This window comes from Taudactylus pleione, unplaced genomic scaffold (genome assembly GCF_031769625.1).
Source record: "Taudactylus pleione unplaced genomic scaffold, aTauple2 ptg000457l, whole genome shotgun sequence".
In the NCBI taxonomy this organism is placed as follows: Eukaryota; Metazoa; Chordata; class Amphibia; order Anura; family Myobatrachidae; genus Taudactylus; species Taudactylus pleione.
In genome coordinates, this window is record NW_028284859.1 from 1,418,351 (window position 1) to 1,438,585 (window position 20,235).

General features: G+C 43.9%; 1 protein-coding gene across 1 annotated transcript in view; it reads right to left on the reverse strand.

Annotated features, from left to right (window-relative positions):
- The window catches only part of LOC148504743 (nicotinamide N-methyltransferase-like), a 94,438-nt gene that overhangs the window by 57,505 nt on the left and 16,698 nt on the right, over window positions 1-20,235 (reverse strand). The window lies entirely within an intron of this gene.

Below are 20,235 nucleotides of genomic sequence, written 5' to 3' on the forward strand. Positions count from 1 at the left end.
AGATCTGCAGTGTGCGATAGGGGTAGTTTTATGTCCCCTCCTAGAGACACATTATTGATGGATTAAGAACCACCTTGTGCCATCCCATAATATAACACTGAATAATATGTCATAATGTAAGCCTAAATTAATTTTAAAATCAGAGTATGATAGCATGTTGTTTGCTATCAAAGGGTGAACTGTCGAAGCCGGATAATTGGCTGAGACAGGATCGGTTTAAAATTAAATCTGCGCGACACCATTTTGCGAATGGCAATGAGATGCCATTTTGCGACTGGCCGCCCAACGCCATTTTAGTGAAACTCGCCATTATAAGTACATACGGCGATGATATTATTTACCGTCGTGCGATTCCCACGCAATAGAAAGAAGTTAAAAGTCCTCATCATGTAAATACAGACAGTCACTAAAACATAAAATTATTAACCCTGCAAAACACGTTTCATGGTGTACTCCACAAAACACATAGTCGCACAGCGCTAACTAGCGTCTTTTCCCAATTCCCCAATATTTACACACTGCACACATACATGAAAGGTTCCTTAACATTAAAGTGTAATATTCAAGGTTTATTCAGTAATTATTAATGTTGTGAAATAAAGATTATTTGATATCTATGGTTTAGTACATGGTAAGCAGACCGTGTTTGGTGTTGGACTCATCCACTGTGTCTCAACAGATTTCCTGTATCATCGGTGAGAAGATCGGAACATGCATCTGCAAACTAAGGACTATAGAGAGTTAAAACATTAAAATGTACTCTGTAATGTTAGCAGCTTAGATTAGCAAGCAACGGGAAAAAGGACACAAAGGGCGGTTGGAGGCTGTTTGTGTCTATTTGAATTGACCTATGAACTATCCTGTATCAAAAGCACCTTTAAGAAAAACCAATGGAATCATGCCAATCTGTTCTATTGTATTGCCTATCCCTGTAAGTGTATAAATCTGCGCTCCCTGACCCCAGTCGAGAGTCTTCTTGTTGTGCTGTTGACGGAGGTTACTAATGCTGATGCCGGTATCTGGGCCCAGAGCGCGTGCGTATGTAACAACTGCACCTTGGGTCTGTAAGATTTATTTGCGTTAATTGTATTTAGATCACAGCGTGTAACCATCTGTTTTTATTGAATAATATCTTTTTGTGCTTTGGAACCACATTCAAAGTCTGAAAGCATTTATTTCTTGTGCGACTCATTACGCTGAATAGCGACAATTTTAGAAGGTATAGGAAGGAATATTGTTTAGAAGGTATAAAAAGGAATCGATTGTTAGAAGGTATAGATAGGTAGAAATCGATAACGCAGTCTACCGATAACCGCTCAGCCCATAATTATTAACTATTCAATTTTAAATCAGATTGCACAACATAAAAACGACATAAATCAATCTATAGTACTACTATAGATTGATTTATGTTGTTTGTATGTTGTGCAATCTGATTTAAAATGGAATAGTTAATAATTATGGGTTGCGCGATTACAGAGTAATGGAGAATAAGGCCGGCAACGCACTTGCACAATATCGGCCCGATTTGGCCAAATCGGAATGACAAATCGGATATATCGTGCAGTGTGCTTGCCCAAATTGCATGCTCCCACGGTCGCATGCGATATCGTGTCATTGGCTGTGCTGCACAGCTAATCACACAATATCACATACGGCACCATACATATTAATTAAGGACGGAACAAGTGATCGTTCCATCGTCCATTAAATTTTGCAGTGTGTACCGGCAATCATGCGATGCCCAGGGTGAAGGAAAATCACCCTGAACATTGGCATGATTGCCGGTCGCTCAGGTGTGTATGTACCCTACCTGGCTGGCTGCTGTGCTTCTCTGAGATCTGGGGCCTCTGCAGCTCTGCCTGTCCCACTGGCCTCTGCGTGCTGCTGATGGGCGGTAGCAAGCCTGGCAGTGCATGCTGGGTGGGTTTCTAAATATAAAAAATATATATAAATTATATATATATATATATGTATATATATATATATATACACATACACACACACATATATATATATATATGTACACATAATATATAACATACACACTAACACATGCACATAAACAGTCTATACACACGCACACATATATATATATATATATATATTATATAACATACACACTAACACATAAACAGTCTACATACACATATACACTAAAATATACACAGTACACACACACTAACACATATACACAATGACATACATATACACTAACACATACATACACTAACACATATACACAATAACATACATAGACACTAACACATACATACATACATACATACTGTACACACATACACAATAACATACATACACACACTAACACATACAAAATAACATACATAGACACTAACACATACGTACATACTGTACACACACTAAAACAGTACACATACATAATGTACTTGCACTCAATGCAGCAGCTGCTGCAGGTACAGAGCAGGTCGCTAATGGGGAAGACACCTTGCTTCATTAGTCCCCGCCCTTGTGATGTAATGCAGCGATTTGTGGGTATGTGGGGGGAGCTTGTTGTATTGGCTCCGCCCATATTGTGACCAGTGCAGTTGGGAATCTGCTTGTGGTCCGGACTCCGGAGCTAGCTCCCGCTGGGCGACGGACCCGGGGACCACCCTCCTTCCCCTGCTATGCACAGTCACTCTAACAGTGCAGGCAGCGGGACTCTCTGAAAATGTAGGCGGGACCGTGTGACGTCATGACGTCACGCGGTACTCGCGCAGTGCTCCTCTGGGAGCATTTTGACCGGGCAGAATTCTTGGGCCAAAGGGGCCTGTCCACAGGCCCCTTGGATCCTGCTGGGCTCTAGGCCCTGATATTACCACATCACTATAGTTTAACATCCTTTGATTTCAAATGATAATTGTTATAAAATAAGATGTACTTAAACCCTTTACATAAAATTTGTATTTTGTAATGCGTTATTGACTGTGTATAATGCATATTATTAACCCTTAGACAAACAGAGTATTTAAAAGTCCATATGAACATTCGGTGTGTAGGTATAAAAGTAAAAAAGCAGAATATGCCCACAAACAAAAACCCCAGTGTGTTGCGCCGTGCGGATAACCGGAAAATGCAGATGAAAAAAGGTGTATTACACGGTATTATTTACCGGCAGTTATATCGGCGTTGATAAGTTTTTGCGTCAATTAAAGGCAGGTTTAAAAGGACCGATATTGAAAAAATAAAAAATGGTTGCATACACGGATGTGGCGCAATTTTACAGCTCAGAATACTTACAGATATATAGATGTTTTACATGACTTCATATACAGCCATAATACTAATAACACATACCACAGAGCGATTCCGTGTACGCTGTGTGAAATAAATTCCACTAATGTTTTGAGAATTTTCAAGACCATGTACGGCGACTTCTTTAAAGCCAATAATCCGCGTTTAATCATCGGTGTACACGTACGCATCTCCAAATATAGGGATTTATTTCAAAAAGACTTTGATCAGAATTATCCTGAGGAGATATTTGTAATACACAGGGTGGTTAAGCTATAACAGGCAGTTTTTACACCGAAGAGCTTCAAAGCAGACCAAAATTACAGAATGCCACCGGACTTTGGTGGCTGTTTGGGTGGGATAAGACAATACAACCCTTGGCCCAGTTGCTTGTGTGATTTTGTTCTCAGATAGGGCTTCACAGGGTGTATGTATCAATGGGGGATGTGTGTGTGAAATTGGACACGTGGGAAAAAAATAAAAAAATACTATAGGCATTTCAAGAGCATGGTCAGGATACTGAATTGTCAGGATATATATATATATATATATATATATATATATATATATTAGGGGTGAGCGGGTTCGGATTTCTGAAATCCGAACCCCCCGAGCCCCCCCGATCCGAGGCAGATCCGAGTCAGGCTCGACTTTTCCCGCCTGACTCGGATTCTGAAATCGAGGCAAAACGTCATCATCCCGCCTTCCGAGTCTCGCGGGTTTTGGATCCTATATAAGGTACCCGCGTCGGCGCCATTTTCTCACTCGGCTGTTGACGGTGAAGAGGGAGGGTGGGAGTTAGGGCTGGCTGGGCTGTGTAGTGTAGTGTAGTGCAGAGTAGTGTTGTTCTGTGCTGTGCTGCGCTGTGCTGCTGTTGTCCATAGGGTTGTGTACAACCCTTGGCCCAGTTGCTTGTGTGATTTTGTGCTCAGATAGGGCTTGACAGGGTGTATGTATCAATGGGGGATGTGTGTGTGAAATTGGACACGTGGGAAAAAAATAAATAATAACTATAGGCATTTCAAGAGCAGGGTCAGGATGCTGAATTGTCAGATTTATTATATACATACATAGAAATATAGCCTCTTTGGATTTTAAAATGTAGACACATTTCTGACTTATTTAATGTATTTGAAATAAATATTATAGAAGCTTCTATAATATTTCAGTGTATCATTCTTTTTAAATTTATTACCAGTTATTTATGTAGCACACACATATTCCACAGCGCTTCACAGAGAATACAGTATTTGTCCATTCACTTCAGTCCCTGCCCCTGCATCTACTGTATATTGCCTACCACATGTACACACACACTTACACACTAGGGGTAATTTTTTTTGGGAGCCAATTAACCTACCAGTATATTTTTGGAGTGTGAGAGGAAACTGGAGCACCAGGAGGAAACCCACGCAAGCACAGGGAGAATACACAAACTCCACACAGTTAGTGCCGTAGTGGGAATCGAACCCTCAGTTCTGTGAGGCAGTAATAGTAACCACTACACCATCTGTGCCACCAATTACCATGACGTTCATACAGTGTATGTACTCTATAGTTTTCAATATAAAGTATTTTAGTTTGAATAATAATTACCTTTAGTCAAAGTGATTTCTCCTTTTTGAATGGTTTTCAAAAACATTTAAATTCTTCTTGTTTAACATTGTATTATCTATTGTTGTCGACATTTATTAATTATTTTTTCATTAGCTCGTATTTCATTCTATTACTGTACACATGAAATCAAATTTTTTTTCAAATGATTAAAAATAACTTTTAGGGTAAAAAATTTATGAAAGCTTTAAAATAAAAATTTGGATTGTATTGTAGTTTTGTAGTTCGTCCTTCCATTAAACCTGAGCAATCACCGTTCCATATTGATGCACAAAACATTAACTTTACAATGTATTGCTACTGGAATTCCTGGTCCCCACATTACTTGGCTAAAAGATGGACTACCGTGTAATGTTGTTAATGGGAATCTCAAAGTGAGTATAAGTATTTTTTTACTTGTGATTCACTTGTGCAGAACAGTAAATATCATGCAGATTATCAGCATCCAGGATCACATGAATTAAAGGGTCTAAAATTGCTTTGTTTCAGTTGTTCACAGCACAGTTACAGAGTCGTAGTTGTAATTTCAGGCGCACGCAGGAAGTGTATTGAAAATGAATTGGCCATTCCTGGGTAGTGACAGGGAGGTGTCTTAGCGCACGAACAGAGATGGTACATGTTATGACCGTGTTATAATAGCATGTCGGTGAAAGTGGTTGCATACACATGTGCATGACAGCACAGATACGAGGCCATACTCTAACAGGGAAACTGCATCTGCCATAGGACTTGCACATTCAGACGCATAGATGTACACAAGGGAAGGTCTTTGTAGCAGCATTTGCATAAAGGCGCAGTCAGATGTATGTAAAAATATTTACCTACATACGTTTATTGTTCAGTCAGATGCAGCTCAATAGCAGTAGCATTTGCACCAGGCATATGTCAGACACAGTAACTGTATGCTTTTTTCTTTACCTCATATGAATACCTAATGATCGATTCTATATACCTGAATGTCGCTATTTACCGTTGCAAGTCGCACAAGAAATAATTGCTTTCCAGACTTTGAGTGTGGTTCCAAAGCACAAAAAGTTATTATTCACATAAAAGCATTTAGTTACATGCCTTGATCTAAATACAATTAGCGCAAAAGATTATACAGTCACATGGTACAGTCGATACATATGCAGGCGCTCTGGATCCAGATTTCCCGGCATCAAAGGTGAAGCCTCCGTCAAAAGAAAGAATATGATGACTAACTACTGGAAATAGAGCGCCTGAATATATACCCTTCCAGAGAGTAGGCAATACAATAGAAAGGGTTGGCATAATCCCATTGGTTCTTCCTCTTGGTTCTTCTGTTACGATGTAGTTCATAGGTCAGTTTGTACAGTGGTAGTTCAGCCCTCTAACGGCTCTTTGTGTATCTTTTCCCGCTGAAGAACAAGTCTAAACTGGCTAATAAACATTACATTACAGAGTACATTTCAATTCCTAACTCTCTATGATTCATAACTTGCAGACGCATGTTGCGATCGCCTTGCCGATTGAGCCGGAGATTTGCAAATAAACAGTGGTTTAGAATAGCACCAAACACAGTCTGCTTATCATGTACTAAACCCTAGATATCAAATACCTGCATTTCACAACATAATTGATAACAAATAAAACCCCTAATATTAACATTAATGTTAGGGAACCTTACAGTGTAAGAATGCAATGTGTCGGTGTGGGGATATTAAGAAAAGACGCTAGTATGCATTGTGCGTCTACGTGTTTGTGAAGTACACCATGGTACGTGCTTTGCGGGGTTGCTCATTTTATATGTATTAATAAATGTACGTATTTGTATAATGAGGACTTTTAACCTGGGGCAGTGGCAGACGCACGACGCTAATAATCATAATATAATATAATATAGCGCTGTACACGAGGTAATGCAAAATGGCGTCATGCTGATATTGTTACAAGTTTGGTCTCAGCTAACCATCCGGCTTTGACACACATTATAGTGTAGATATGTGGAATTACTGTGTTAGTAGTTAGCAGGCTTGGACTGGGGTGCTGGGGATTCGGGGATATCCCTGGTGGGCCCCGCTGTTTCATAGCCACGCCCTCTTTTGCGAGAGGGCGGGGCCTAGCGCAGGTCATTGGCAGGGTTTATTATAGCAGGCTCTGCAAGGCTGTTATGTTAACTGACCCAGCTGCTGATCGCTCCCCGCCTGCACTGGGCTGTCTCACATCCTCTGTGGCCAGGCATCCCGTGCTGCTCACAAGGAGTTTTTATATATATATATATATTTTATATATATATATTAGGGGTGTGCACCGGCCTCTTTTCGTGTTTTGGTTTTTGATATGGATCTTTCTTCGTGTTTTGGATCTGGAATGGTTTTGCCAAAACCACCCTTCCGTGTTTTGGGTTCTGGGTTTTGTGTTTTGGATCTGTATTTTTTTAAAAAAAAGCATAAAAACAGCTAAAATCACAGAATGTGTTGGTTTTTCTGCTCCTATGCTATTATTAACCTCAATAACCTTAATTTCCACTAATTTCCAGTCTATTATGAACACCTCACAATAGTGTTTTTATGTCCAAAAGGTTGCACCGAGGTAGCTGGACGACTATGCTAAGCGACACGAGTGGGCGGCACAAACACGTGACCCATCTAGGAGTGATACTGCAGTGGCAGACAGGATGGCAGTTTGAAAAAGTAGACCCCAAACTGTACATAATGAAAAGAAAAAAAAGAGGTGCAAGATGGAATTGTCCTTGGGCCCTCCCACCCACTCTTATGTTGTATAAACAGGACATGCACACTTTAACAAAGCAATCATTTCAGCGCCAGGGTCTGCCACACAACTGTGGCTGAAATGATTGGTTCGTTTGGGCCCACACAAGACAAGCTGGCAATTAATCTGTCCCTGCACAAACTGGCTCTACGGAGGCAAGATGTCGTCCTCATCCTCCTCATCCACTGATTCCTCACCCTCTTCAGTGTTGTGTACATCCTCATTCTCACAGAGTATTAACTCGTCCCCACTGGAATCCACCACCACAGTTCCCTCTGTACGTTCTGGAGGCTGGTCTCCCTGGAAGAGTTGATAATTAATTTTTATGAACATCATCTTCTCCACATTCTGTGGAAGCAACCTCCTACGTCTTTCGCTGACAAGGTTCCCGGCTGCACTAAACACTCTTTCGGAGTACACACTGGAGGGGGGGCAACTCAGGTAAAATAGAGCCAGTTTGTACAGGGGCCTCCAAATTGCCTCTTTTTCCTGCCAGTACAGGTATGGACTGTCTGACATGCCTACTTGGATGCTGTCACCGATGTAATCCTCCACCATTCTGTCAATGGTGACAGTATCATATGTAGTGACAGTAGACATGTCAGAAATTGTTGCCAGGTCCTTCAGTCCGGACCAGATGTCCAAACTTGGTCCTGCCTGCCCTGCATCACCGCCAGCGGGTTGCTTAGGATACCTAAGTTTTTTCCTGGCAGCCCCAGTTGCTGGAGAAAATGAAGAAGGAGCTGTTGACGTGTCACGTTCCACTTCAGCTGACAGTGTTTTCACCAGCAGGTCTTTGCACCTCTGCAGGCTTGTGTCGGCCAGAAAGAGAGACACTACATAGGCTTTAAACCTAGGATCGAGCATGGTGGCCAAAATGTAGTGGTCTGATTTCAACAGATTGATCACCCTGGAATCCTGGCAAAGCGAATGAAGGGCTTCATCCACAAGTCCCACATGCCGAGCGGAATCGCTCCATCTTAGCTCCTCATTCACTTTCTTCAGCTGCTTCTGCAAAAGCCTGATGAGGGGAATGACCTGACTCAAGCTGGCAGTGTCTGAACTGACTTCACGTGTGGCAAGTTCGAAGGGCTGGAGAACCTTGCACAACACGGAAATCATTCTCCACTGCGCTTGAGTCAGGTGCATACCCCCTCCTTTGCCTATGTCATAGGTGGATGTATAGGCTTGAATGGCCTTTTGCTGCTCCTCCATCCTCTGAAGCATATAGAGGGTTGAGTTTCACCGCGTCACAACCTCTTGCTTCCGGTGATGGTGGGGCAGGTTCAAGAGTGTTTGCTGGCACTCCAGTCTTCGGCACGCAGTCGCTGAATGGCGAAAGTGGCCAGAAATTTTTCGGGCCACCCAAAGCGTCTCCTGCACGCCCCTGTCACTTTTCAGAAAATTCTGCACCACCAAGTTTATTGTGTGAGCAAAACATGGGAAGTGCTGGAATTTGCCCAGATGTAATGCCCGCACAATATTGGTGGCATTGTCAGATATCACAAATCCCCAGGAGAGTCTAAGTGGGGTAAGCCACTGGGCGATGATTTCCCTCAGTTTCTCTAAGAGGTTGTCGGCGGTGTGCCTCTTACTGAAACCGGTGATACACAGCGTAGCCTGCCTTGGAACGAGCTGGCGTTTCTGAGATGCTGCTACTGGTGACGCTGCTGCTGTTGCTGCGTAAGGTGATACATCTACCCAGTGGGCTGTCACAGTCATATAGTCCTTAGTCTGCCCTGTTCCACTTGTCCACATGTCCGTGGTTAAGTGGACATTGGGTACAACGGCATTTTTCAGGATACTGAGGACACTTTTTCTGACGTTTCTGTACAGTCTCGGTATCGCCTGCCTAGTGAAGTGGAACCTAGACGGGATTTGGAACCGGGGACACACTACCTCCATCAATTGTCTAAATCCCACTGAACTAATGGCGGATACTGGACGCACGTCTAACACCAACATAGCAGTCAAGGCCTCAGTTATACGTTTTGCTTCAGGATGACTGCTGTCGTACTTCTTCCTCCTCGCTAAGGACTGTTGGACGGTCAATTGTTTAGTAAAAGTAGTGGTGTTCCTACTTCCTCTCTGGGATGATGAACGACTCCCAGCAGCAGCAACAGCAGCAGCGGCAGCAGGAGGCGTAGCAATGCAGGATCCTCCGGGGGAATCCCGGATAGGAGAGTCAGTCATGCCAGTGACATGGCCTGCAGGACTACTTCCGATCCTGACTAAGAAGGAAATTGACAAGGAGGGAGTTGATGGTGTGGTTTGCAGGCGCTTGGATACAACAGGACAACGGGATTTAGGTGTCCCTGGACTGCTTCCGGTCTTAGCCAAAGTTTCTGAACTTGACAGTAACTTTTTATGAACGCGCTGCAGGTGCCGTATAAGGGAGGATATTCCTAGGTGGTTAACGTCCCTACCCCTACTTATTTCACCTTTACATATGGTACAGTACATATGGCAAGACAGTTGTTGTCCGGATTTGGATAGAAATATTGCCAGACCAAAGAGGTGGAATGTTTGGTCTTCTGCCCAGGCTTTTTCATCCCATGGACAACAACTGTCTCCCCCGGAGCCTGATTTAAACAAACCACATCACCATCAGAATCCTCCTCGCCAACTTCCTCCTCAGCGCCAGCTACACCAGTATCCTCATCCTATTGTACTTCAACAGTGACATCTTCAATTTGCATATCAGCAAGAGGACTGTGGGTGCTCCTTTCAGCACTTGCAGGGGGCGTGCAAATGGTGGAAAGAGCCACCTCTTCCCGTCCAGTGCTGGGAAGGTCAGGCATCGCAACCGCCACCACACTTGGACTCTCCTTGGGGATTTGTGATATCTTCTTAGAACGCACAGTTCTGTGCTGTGCTTTTGCCAGCTTAACTCATTTGACTTTTTTAGCGGGAGGAGGACTTCCATCGTCATGTGAAGCTGAACCACTAGTCATGAACACACACTAGTCATAGGGAAAGACCTTAGCCGTTCCTTGCCACTCCGTGTCATAAATGGCATATTGGCAAGTTTACGTTTCTCTTCAGATGATTTAAATGTTTTTTTTAAGGTCATTTTCCTGAACTTTGTCATTTGGGATTGTATGTGGCCTCTACTATGACATTGGGCATCGGCCTTGGCAGATGACGTTGATGGCATGTTATCATCTAAGTCATGACTAGTGGCAGCAGCTTCAGCACTAGGAGGAAGTGGTTCTTGATCTTTCCCTATTTTACTTTGATCGGACAAAGTTTGGTCCTCCATTTATGTTATATCGATTTGATATATACGTGCGGCTAAGGCGCACACAAACACAAAAAATATTTTTTTATTTTTGCTGGAGAGTAGTGCACTTTGGAGGTTACACCACCCTTTAAGAAATGAGCCAGCCGGCCCTTTACTTATGGGACACAGGCGCACGCTTGGCGCTGCTCCTTTGTTGATACACGTGCAGCCACAGTGCACACAATTCACAAACACAGAAAATATTTTTTTATTTAGTTTGGAGTGTACTTTGGGGCTTACAGCTCCCTTTAACGGTCAAGCCAGCCGGCCCTTTACTTATGACACAGGCGCACGCTTGGCACTACTTTGTTTATGCACGTGCGGCTACTGCGCAAACAATTCACAAACACAGAAAATATTTTTTTATTTTGTTTGGAGTGTACTTTGGGGGTTACAGCACCCTTTAATGGTCAAGCCAGCCGGCCCTTTACTTATGACACAGGCTCACGCTTGGCACTACTTTGTTGATGCACACACAATTCACAAACACAGAAAATATTTTTTTATTTTGTTTGGAGTGTACTTTGGGGGTTACAGCACCCTTTAATGGTCAAGCCAGCCGGCCCTTTACTTATGACACAGGCGCACGCTTGGCACTACTTTGTTGATGCACGTGCGGCTACTGCGCACACAATTCACAAACACAGAAAATATTTTTTTATTTTGTTTGGAGTGTACTTTGGGGGTTACAGCACCCTTTAACGGTCAAGCCAGCCGGCCCTTAACTTATGACACAGGCGCACGCTTGGCACTACTTTGTTGATGCACGTGCGGCTACTGCGCACACAATTCACAAACACAGAAAATATTTTTTTATTTTGTTTGGAGTGTACTTTGGGGGTTACAGCACCCTTTAATGGTCAAGCTAGCCGGCCCTTTACTTATGACACAGGCGCACGCTTGGCACTACTTTGTTGATACACGTGCGGCTACTGCGCACACATATCACAAACACAGAAAATATTTTTTTAATTTGTTTGGAGTGTACTTTGGGGGTTACAGCACGATTTAACGGTCAAGCCAGCCGGCCCTTTACTTATGACACAGGCGCACGCCTGGCGCTGCTCCTTTGTTGATGCATGTGCGGCTACTGCGCACACAATTCACAAACACAGAAAATATTTTTTTATTTTGTTTGGAGTGTACTTTGGGGGTTACAGCACCCTTTAATGGTCCATCCAGCCGGCCCTTTACTTATGACACAGGCGCACGCTTGGCACTACTTTGTTGATGCACGTGCGGCTACTGCGCACACAATTCACAAACACAGAAAATATTTTTTTATTTTGTTTGGAGTGTACTTTGGGGGTTACAGCACCCTTTAACGTGCAAGCCAGCTGGCCCTTAACTTATGACACAGGCGCACGCTTGGCACTACTTTGTTGATGCACGTGCGGCTACTGCGCACACAATTCACAAACACAGAAAATATATTTATTTTTTTTGCACTTGGGGGGAGCACCCCTGATGGACAGAGCACCCCCTGGACAACACTACAGCACCCCTTTAGGACTGGGACTCTGCACAGGACTTTGGAGTGGACACAGCCCCTATGGACAACTGACTGCACAACACAGTCCAGCCAGCCCCTATGGACTTTGGAGGAGTTGACACAGCCCCTATGGACACTAGCAGCACAGCACAACACAGCCAGCCCCTATCGACTTTGGAGGAGTGGACACAGCCCCTATGGACAACAGCAGCACAGCACAACACAGCCAGCCCCTATGGACTTTGGAGGAGTGGACACAGCCCCTATGGACAACAGCAGCACAGCACAACACTACACTGCACTACACTACACTACACAGCCCAGCCAGCCCTAACTCCCACCCTCCCTCTTCACTGTCCACAGCCGAGTGAGCAAATGGCGCCGACGCGGGTACCTTATATAGGATCCAAAACCCGCGAGACCCGGAAGGCGGGATGATGACGTTTTGCCTCGATTTCAGATCCGAGTCCGGCGGGAAAAGTCGAGCCTGACTCGATCGGCCTCGGACCAGGGGGGCTCGGGGGGGTTCGGATTTCAGAAATCCGAACCCGCTCACCCCTAATATATATATATATATATATATATATACACACACAAACACAGCATATATATATATATATATATATATATACAGTATATGTATATGTAAACTATTATTATTGTTAGTCTAATAATAGAGGTACCAGTAATTGCTAGTATGAGGGGCGGTTTGGAACAGCAGGTAAGTTCCCGTAATTCCAGTCCCATAGTCCCCTCGGCTGGACCGGCACACACTGTCACTGACTGCGGCCAGGCAGGCCCGGCGCGGTTTGGCTCACACTGTTGGCTGGAGCCGCACTTCCAGTACTTGCGTTCCACTATGGAACACAAACTGGAAGCAGTCATATGCTCCAGATAGCTAGCACTTCCTGGTGCCGCTAGCCGGGAGCTGCTGCTGCGTAATACTAAGTGTGATAGGCTAACTAGCCTACCCCTCGACAGTACAGGACAGCACCTGGAAGCAGGGTAGCCAATAGGGAAAAGTTCAATATGTGAGCCTAACAGGGGTATTCAAAATGGAGCGAAAACTCAGTTTTTGCGATGTTTTCGCACCGATGACGTAATTTTCGCAGGTTTTGGTTTTACACCATATTCAATTTCAAAGACTTTTCGCAGGTTCGAAAAGTCTTTGAAAAAAAACGGGAATAACTTTTCACCACTTAATAGGTGGCGAAAAAGAGTGCAGAATTGGGGATTAGGGATGCAGACTTAAAAAAAAAGCCTGCACCCCTGGGAATGACATTTTAAAAATAACTGTCAAAAAAAGTAAAAAAAAAAAAATAGGGACACCCCAAAAAATTTATTAAAAAATTGGGGTGAAAAAAAAAATTTGAAAAAATTGTTTAAAACTAGGGAAATAGGTTCAGGGCTATTCTGCAAGTATGCGGCAGGTGTATTCTAGAATAGATTATTAGCGGCAGGTGCATATTTGCAGAATTGTAAAAAAAAAGACTTTAGGGACTTAACAATATGCTAGTACCCATTTTCATGTACCCCAAATTTGATGGGACCACTTAAAAAAATGAAAAAAAATAACCTAAGTGCTCTTCTACATCTTCAATGTCGGGAAAAAAACACCTACCGCAGCTATTAAAAACCCAGACTTTCATTTGCAGGCTAAAACGGGGGTACCCATAGTGATCCCCCGTGTTTTTACAGTTTTAGGGGGGTCCTACAATTTATTCCAGGTAAATTTTGTTTTTTTTCGCCGATCCTACTTCGCCTGGTCCTGTTTTCGTAGTTTTCATATTGAATACGGGGATAAAGCGGGCGCGCGCCCGATACTTTATCCCAGGAAAATCTCCGATATGCAATGTAAACTTCGACAGCGAGGGTTACGATCCATATTGAATACCCCTGATAATCTCCTCTCCCCGCCTCCTTCCCTCTCTCTTCAGCTCTGCGTGGCTGCTCTGTCTCCCTTGCCTGCTGCAGCTGTAGCAGTGTGTGAGGACCTCTCTCCCCACACCTTTCCTGTCCCCAGTATTAATATTATTCCCCACAGTGTCCACACCAATGCGTTTTGTTTTTTTCCTGCCAGCGGCTAATCTTAGTTTTTTTTCCTATGTGGGACAATGTGTTTTATTTTTTTAACATGTTCGGGGCCATTGTGTTTTATTTTCTTCTTATCGAGGCCGATGTGTTTGTTTTTTTTTCCTGTGGAGACTAAAGTGTTTTCTTTTTATGTGATTTTTAATCAGTGCTTGCGTCCCGATGGTGCTCATACAAAGTTGCAGTACAAATTCAGACAGATGCACCCAGAAGTGTATTAGAAATGTGTTGGGTCTTCCTAGGCAGTTGGCTAATCAGATGCAGATGTCACGTAGTATGAGCGAGTTATTGGAGTGACAAGGGCGAGTTATTGGAGTGACAAGGGCGAGTTGTTGGAGTGACGCGGGTGCGTTATGGGAGTGACGCGGGTGCGTTATGGGAGAGACATCGGCGTGTTATTGGAGTGACACGGGTGTGCTATTGAAAGTCGTTGTGTAGAGATGCTGAATTGCTCACACTGAAGTCCATACTCAGATGGATGATCTGAACCTACCATAGGGTGAAAGTTTGAATGGTGCGACTGATGGTGGCGTCTAAACATGCATGATTGCAGCATCTGTAGACACTGTAATTGGGCGTCTCAGACCTTACATATTCGGATGCATGGATGTTCACCAGGGAAGGGCACTGCAGCGGCATTCGCATTAAGTCGCAGACATAACTACAGCAAAATGCGCAAGGAAGGCGCAACTGGGTCCGACAGAATCACAGAATCAGGCCTATCAGGAGGGATCCTGCCGGCCTGCGTCCATAAACTTCCTAAGTAGGTTTTCTATCCCAATCCGCCCCTGGCTACTATAATAAAAGGGTCACCGATTATTGATATTTTTATAAAGGGGGCAGGGATTATTGGTATTAAATTAAGTGTCACAGATTATTGATATTATTTAATGGGGATGACCACACCACTCCAATTGATGGCCACACCTACAAAAGGTTGGTCACGCCCCTTCGGCGGGCCCCTGCCATTGCATTCCCCTGTGGGCCTTTTATACCCCAGTCCAACACTGGTAGTCAGTGACATTCGGTGAGGTAAATGGCTGCGGAAACACTGGCTAGTATCAGAGCCAAAGATACAGATACATATATGAACCTGAGGGTACATGTGGGCATTATACAAAGGTGCAGCAGTATATAGTGCTGGAAATTTGGTGTGTTTTGATCAGGGATGTGCGGAAAAGGTAGGCAGGGGAGGCAGTGCCTCACCTCTCACACACTTTTTACTTCATGTTTTAGCCAAGTAATGTGGGGACCATGAATTCCACTAGAAATACATTGTAAAGTTAATGTTTTGTGCATCAATATGGATAGCAGTGATTGCTCAGGTTTAATGGAAGGACGAACTACAATACTACAATACAAAACAAATTTTTATTTTAAAGCTTTCATACATTTTTTACCCTAAAAGTTATTTTTTATCATTTGAAAAAAATTTGATTTCATGTGTACAGTAATAGAATGAAATACGAGCTAATGAACAAATTATTAATAAATGTCTACAATAGACAATACAATGTAAAACAAGAAGAAATTAAATGTTTTTGAAAACCATTCAAAAAGGAGAAATCACTTTGACTAAAGGTAATTATTATTCAAACTAAAATACTTTACATTGAAAACTATAGAGTACTGTACATACACTGTATGAACATCATGATAATTGGTGGCACACATGTGTAGTGGTTAGCATTACTGCCTCACAGCACTGAGGATTCGATTCCCACTATGGCCCCTGTGTGTGTACATGTGGTAGGGAATATAGAGGCAGGGGCAGGGACTGAAGTGAATGGACAAATACTGTATTCTCTGTAAAGCGCTGTGGAATGAGTGTGCTACTGTATATAAATAACTGGTAATAAATAAATAAACAATGATACATTGAAATATTATAGAAGCTTCTATAATATTTATTTCAAATACATTAAATCAGTCAGAAATGTGCTTACATTTTATAATCCAAAGAGGCTATATTTCTATATATAATACATATATATATATATTAGGGGTGTGCACCGGCCACTTTTTGTGTTTTGTGTTTTGGTTTTGGTTCTGGATCTTTCTTCGTGTTTTGGATCTGGATTGGTTTTGCCAAAACCACCCTTCCGTGTTTTGGGTTCTGGGTTTTGTGTTTTGGATCTGTATTTTTTTTTTAAAAAAGCATAAAAACAGCTAAAATCACAGAATTTGTGTGTTTTTCTGCTCCTATGCTATTATTAACCTCAATAACCTTAATTTCCACTCATTTCCAGTCTATTCTGAACACCTCACACCTCACAATAGTGTTTTTATATTCAAAAGGTTGCACCGAGGTAGCTGGATGACTATGCTAAGAGATACGAGTGGGCGGCACAAACACGTGGTCCATCTAGGAGTGACACTGCAGTGGCATACAAGATGGCAGTTTGAAAAACTAGGCCCCAAACAGTACATAATTCAAAGAAAAAAAAGAGGTGCAAGATGGAATTGTCCTTGGGCCCTCCTACCCACCCTTATGTTGTATAAACAGGACATGCACACTTTAACAAACCAATCATTTCAGCGCCAGGGTCTGCCACACGACTGTGGCTGAAATGATTGGTTCGTTTGGGCCCCCACAAAACAAGCTGGCAATTAATGTGTCCCTGCACAAACTGGCTCTACGGAGGCAAGATGTCGTCCTCATCCTCCTCATCCACCGATTCCTCACCCTCTTCAGTGTTGTGTACATCCTCATCCTCACAGAGTATTAATTCGTCCCTGCTAGATTCCACAACCACAGGTCCCTCTGTACGTTCTGGAGGCTGGTCTTCCTGGAAGAGTTGATAATTCATTTTATGAACATCATCTTCTCCACATTTTGTGGAAGTAACCTCCTACGTCTTTCGCTGACAAGGTTCCCGGCTGCACTAAACACTCTTTCGGAGTACACACTGGAGGGGGGGCAACTCAGATAAAATAGAGCCAGTTTGTACAGGGACCTCCAAATTGCTTCTTTTTCCTGCCAGTACAGGTGTCTGACATGCCTACTTGGATGCTGTCACCGATGTAATCCTTAAACAGAAGGATGCACGCTTGTCGCTGCTGCTTTAAGGATGCAGGTGCGGCTACATCCCACACATTTCTCAAAGACAGAAAAAAAAAAAGAATTTTTTTATTGTTTGTGCAGCGCACTTTGAGGGTTACACCACCCTTTAACAGACAGATGCACGCTTGTCGCTGCTGCTTTGAGGACAGTATCATATGCAGTGACAGTAGACTTGTCAGAAATTGTTGGCACGTCCTTCAGTCCGGACCAGATGTCCAAACGGGCCCTTGACTTATGACACAGGCGCACGCTTGGCACTACTGTGTTGATGCATGTGCGGCTACTGCGCACACAATTCACAAACACAGAAAATATTTTGTTATTTGGTTTGGAGTGTACTTTGGGGGTTACAGCACCCTTTAACGGTCAAGCCAGCCGGCCCTTTACTTATGACACTGGTGCACGCTTGGCACTACTTTGTTGATGCACGTGCGGCTACTGCGCACACAATTCACAAACACAGAAAAAATATTTTTTTTTTTAGCACTTAGGGGGAGCACCCCTGACGGACAGAGCACCCCCTGGACAACACTACAGCACCCCTTTAGGACTGGGACACTGCACAGGACTTTGGAGTGGACACAGCCCCTATGGACAACTGACTGCACAACACAGTCCAGCCAGCCCCTATGGACTTTGAAGTAGTGGACACAGCCCCTATGGACAACAGCAGCACAGCACAGCACAACACTACTCTGCACTACACTACACTACACTACACAGCCCAGCCAGCCCTAACTCCCACCCTCCCTCTTCACTGTCCACAGCCGAGTGAGAAAATGGCGCCGACGCGGGTACCTTATATAGGATCCAAAACCCGCGAGACTCGGGAAGGCGGGATGATGACGTTTTGCCTCGATTTCAGAATCCGAGTCAGGCGGTAAAAGTCGAGCCTGACTCGGATCTGCCTCGGATCGGGGGGGCTCGGGGGGGTTCGGATTTCAGAAATCCGAACCCGCTCACCCCTAATATATATATATATATATATCCAGACAATTCAGCATCCTGACCATGCTCTTGAAATGCCTGTAGAAGTTTTTTATTTTTTTCCCACGTGTCCAATTTCACACACACATCCCCCATCAATACATACACCCTGTGAAGCCCTATCTGAGCACAAAATCACACAAGCAACTGGGCCAAGGGTTGTATTGTCTTATCCCACCCAAACAGCCACCAAAGTCCGGTGGCATTCTGCAATTTTGGTCTGCTTTGAAGATCTTCGGTGTAAAAACTGCCAGTTATAGCTTAACCACCCTGTGTATTACTGATATCTCCTCAGAATAATTCTGATCAAAGCCTTTCTGAAATATATCCCTATATTTAGAGATGCGTATGTGTACACCGACGATTAAACGCGGATTATTGGCTTTAAAGTATTCGCCGTACGTGGTCTTGAAAATTCTCAAAACGTAAGTGGAATTTACTTCACACAGCGTGGTATGTGTTATTACGGTTGTATATGAAGTATTGTAAAATATCTATATATCTGTAAGTATTCTGACCTGTGAAATTGCGCCACGTCCGTGTATGCAACCATTTTTAATAGGGATGTGCGCCGGACCATTTTTGCCGGATTTGGGTTTGGATTTGGTTCTAATTCGTCGTCCGGCTTTGGATTTGGATTTGGATATGCCAAACTGCGGTGACTGGCTTTGGATTTGGATTTGGATTTTTTTACAAAAATTGACAAAAAAAGCTAAAATCACATAAATTGGTCTTTTTTTTCTTCCTAGAGTATTATTAACCTCAATAACATTAATTTCCAGTCAATTTAGACCATATCACAGCTTATAATATTGTTTTCAACATTATTGGCCAAAGATTGCAGTGAGCTGACTGGTTACTAAGCGACAAAGCAGCGGCACAACGACACAGACACCACAGTATAAAGCACATCTATGACACATTGCCACACAGCAGTGGCAGAAATGAAAAGTAGTGCACCCACCCAGTGGGGTACGGCCAGCAGAATCACAGTACTTGTTTACATAGTGGGCTATGGCCCAAGGAGTCACAGTGCACAATCTTATTCACATTACACCGCACATAGGGCCTGATTCACATTACACCATAAAGTAGTGTCTCTTATTTATGTTACGACACACAGTAGTGACCCTTTTACACAATGCCCACAGTAGTGCCCCTTTTACACAATGGCCACAGTAGCGGTGTCCCTTACACAATGCCCCCAGCAGTGGTGCCCCCTATGCAGTCCCCTTAGTAGCAGGGTCCCCAATGCAGTGCCCCCAGTAGAATGCCCCCCAGCAGTATGCCCCCCATTAGCAGGCCCCCCCCAGTAGTATGCCCCCCATTAGCATGCCACCCAGTAGTATGCCCCCCATTAGCAGGCCCCCCCAGCAGTATGCCCCCATTAGCAGCCCCCCCAGTAGTATGGCCCCCCAGTAGTATGGCCCCCCAGTAGTATGCCCCCCCAGTAATAGGCTGCCCCAGTAGTAGCCCCCCTGTAGTATGGCCCCCCTGTAGTATGGACCCCCAGTAGTAGTAAGCCCCCCCAGTAGTATGCCCCCCAGTAGTAGTAAGCCCCCCCAGTAGTAGTAAGCCCCCCCAGTAGTATGGCCCCCCAGTAGCAGGCCCCTCAGTAGTATGGCCCCCCCAGTTGCAGACCCCCCCAGTATCAGACCCCCCCAGTAGTATAGCCCCCCCAGTAGCAGGCCCCTCAGTAGTATGGACCCCCAGTAG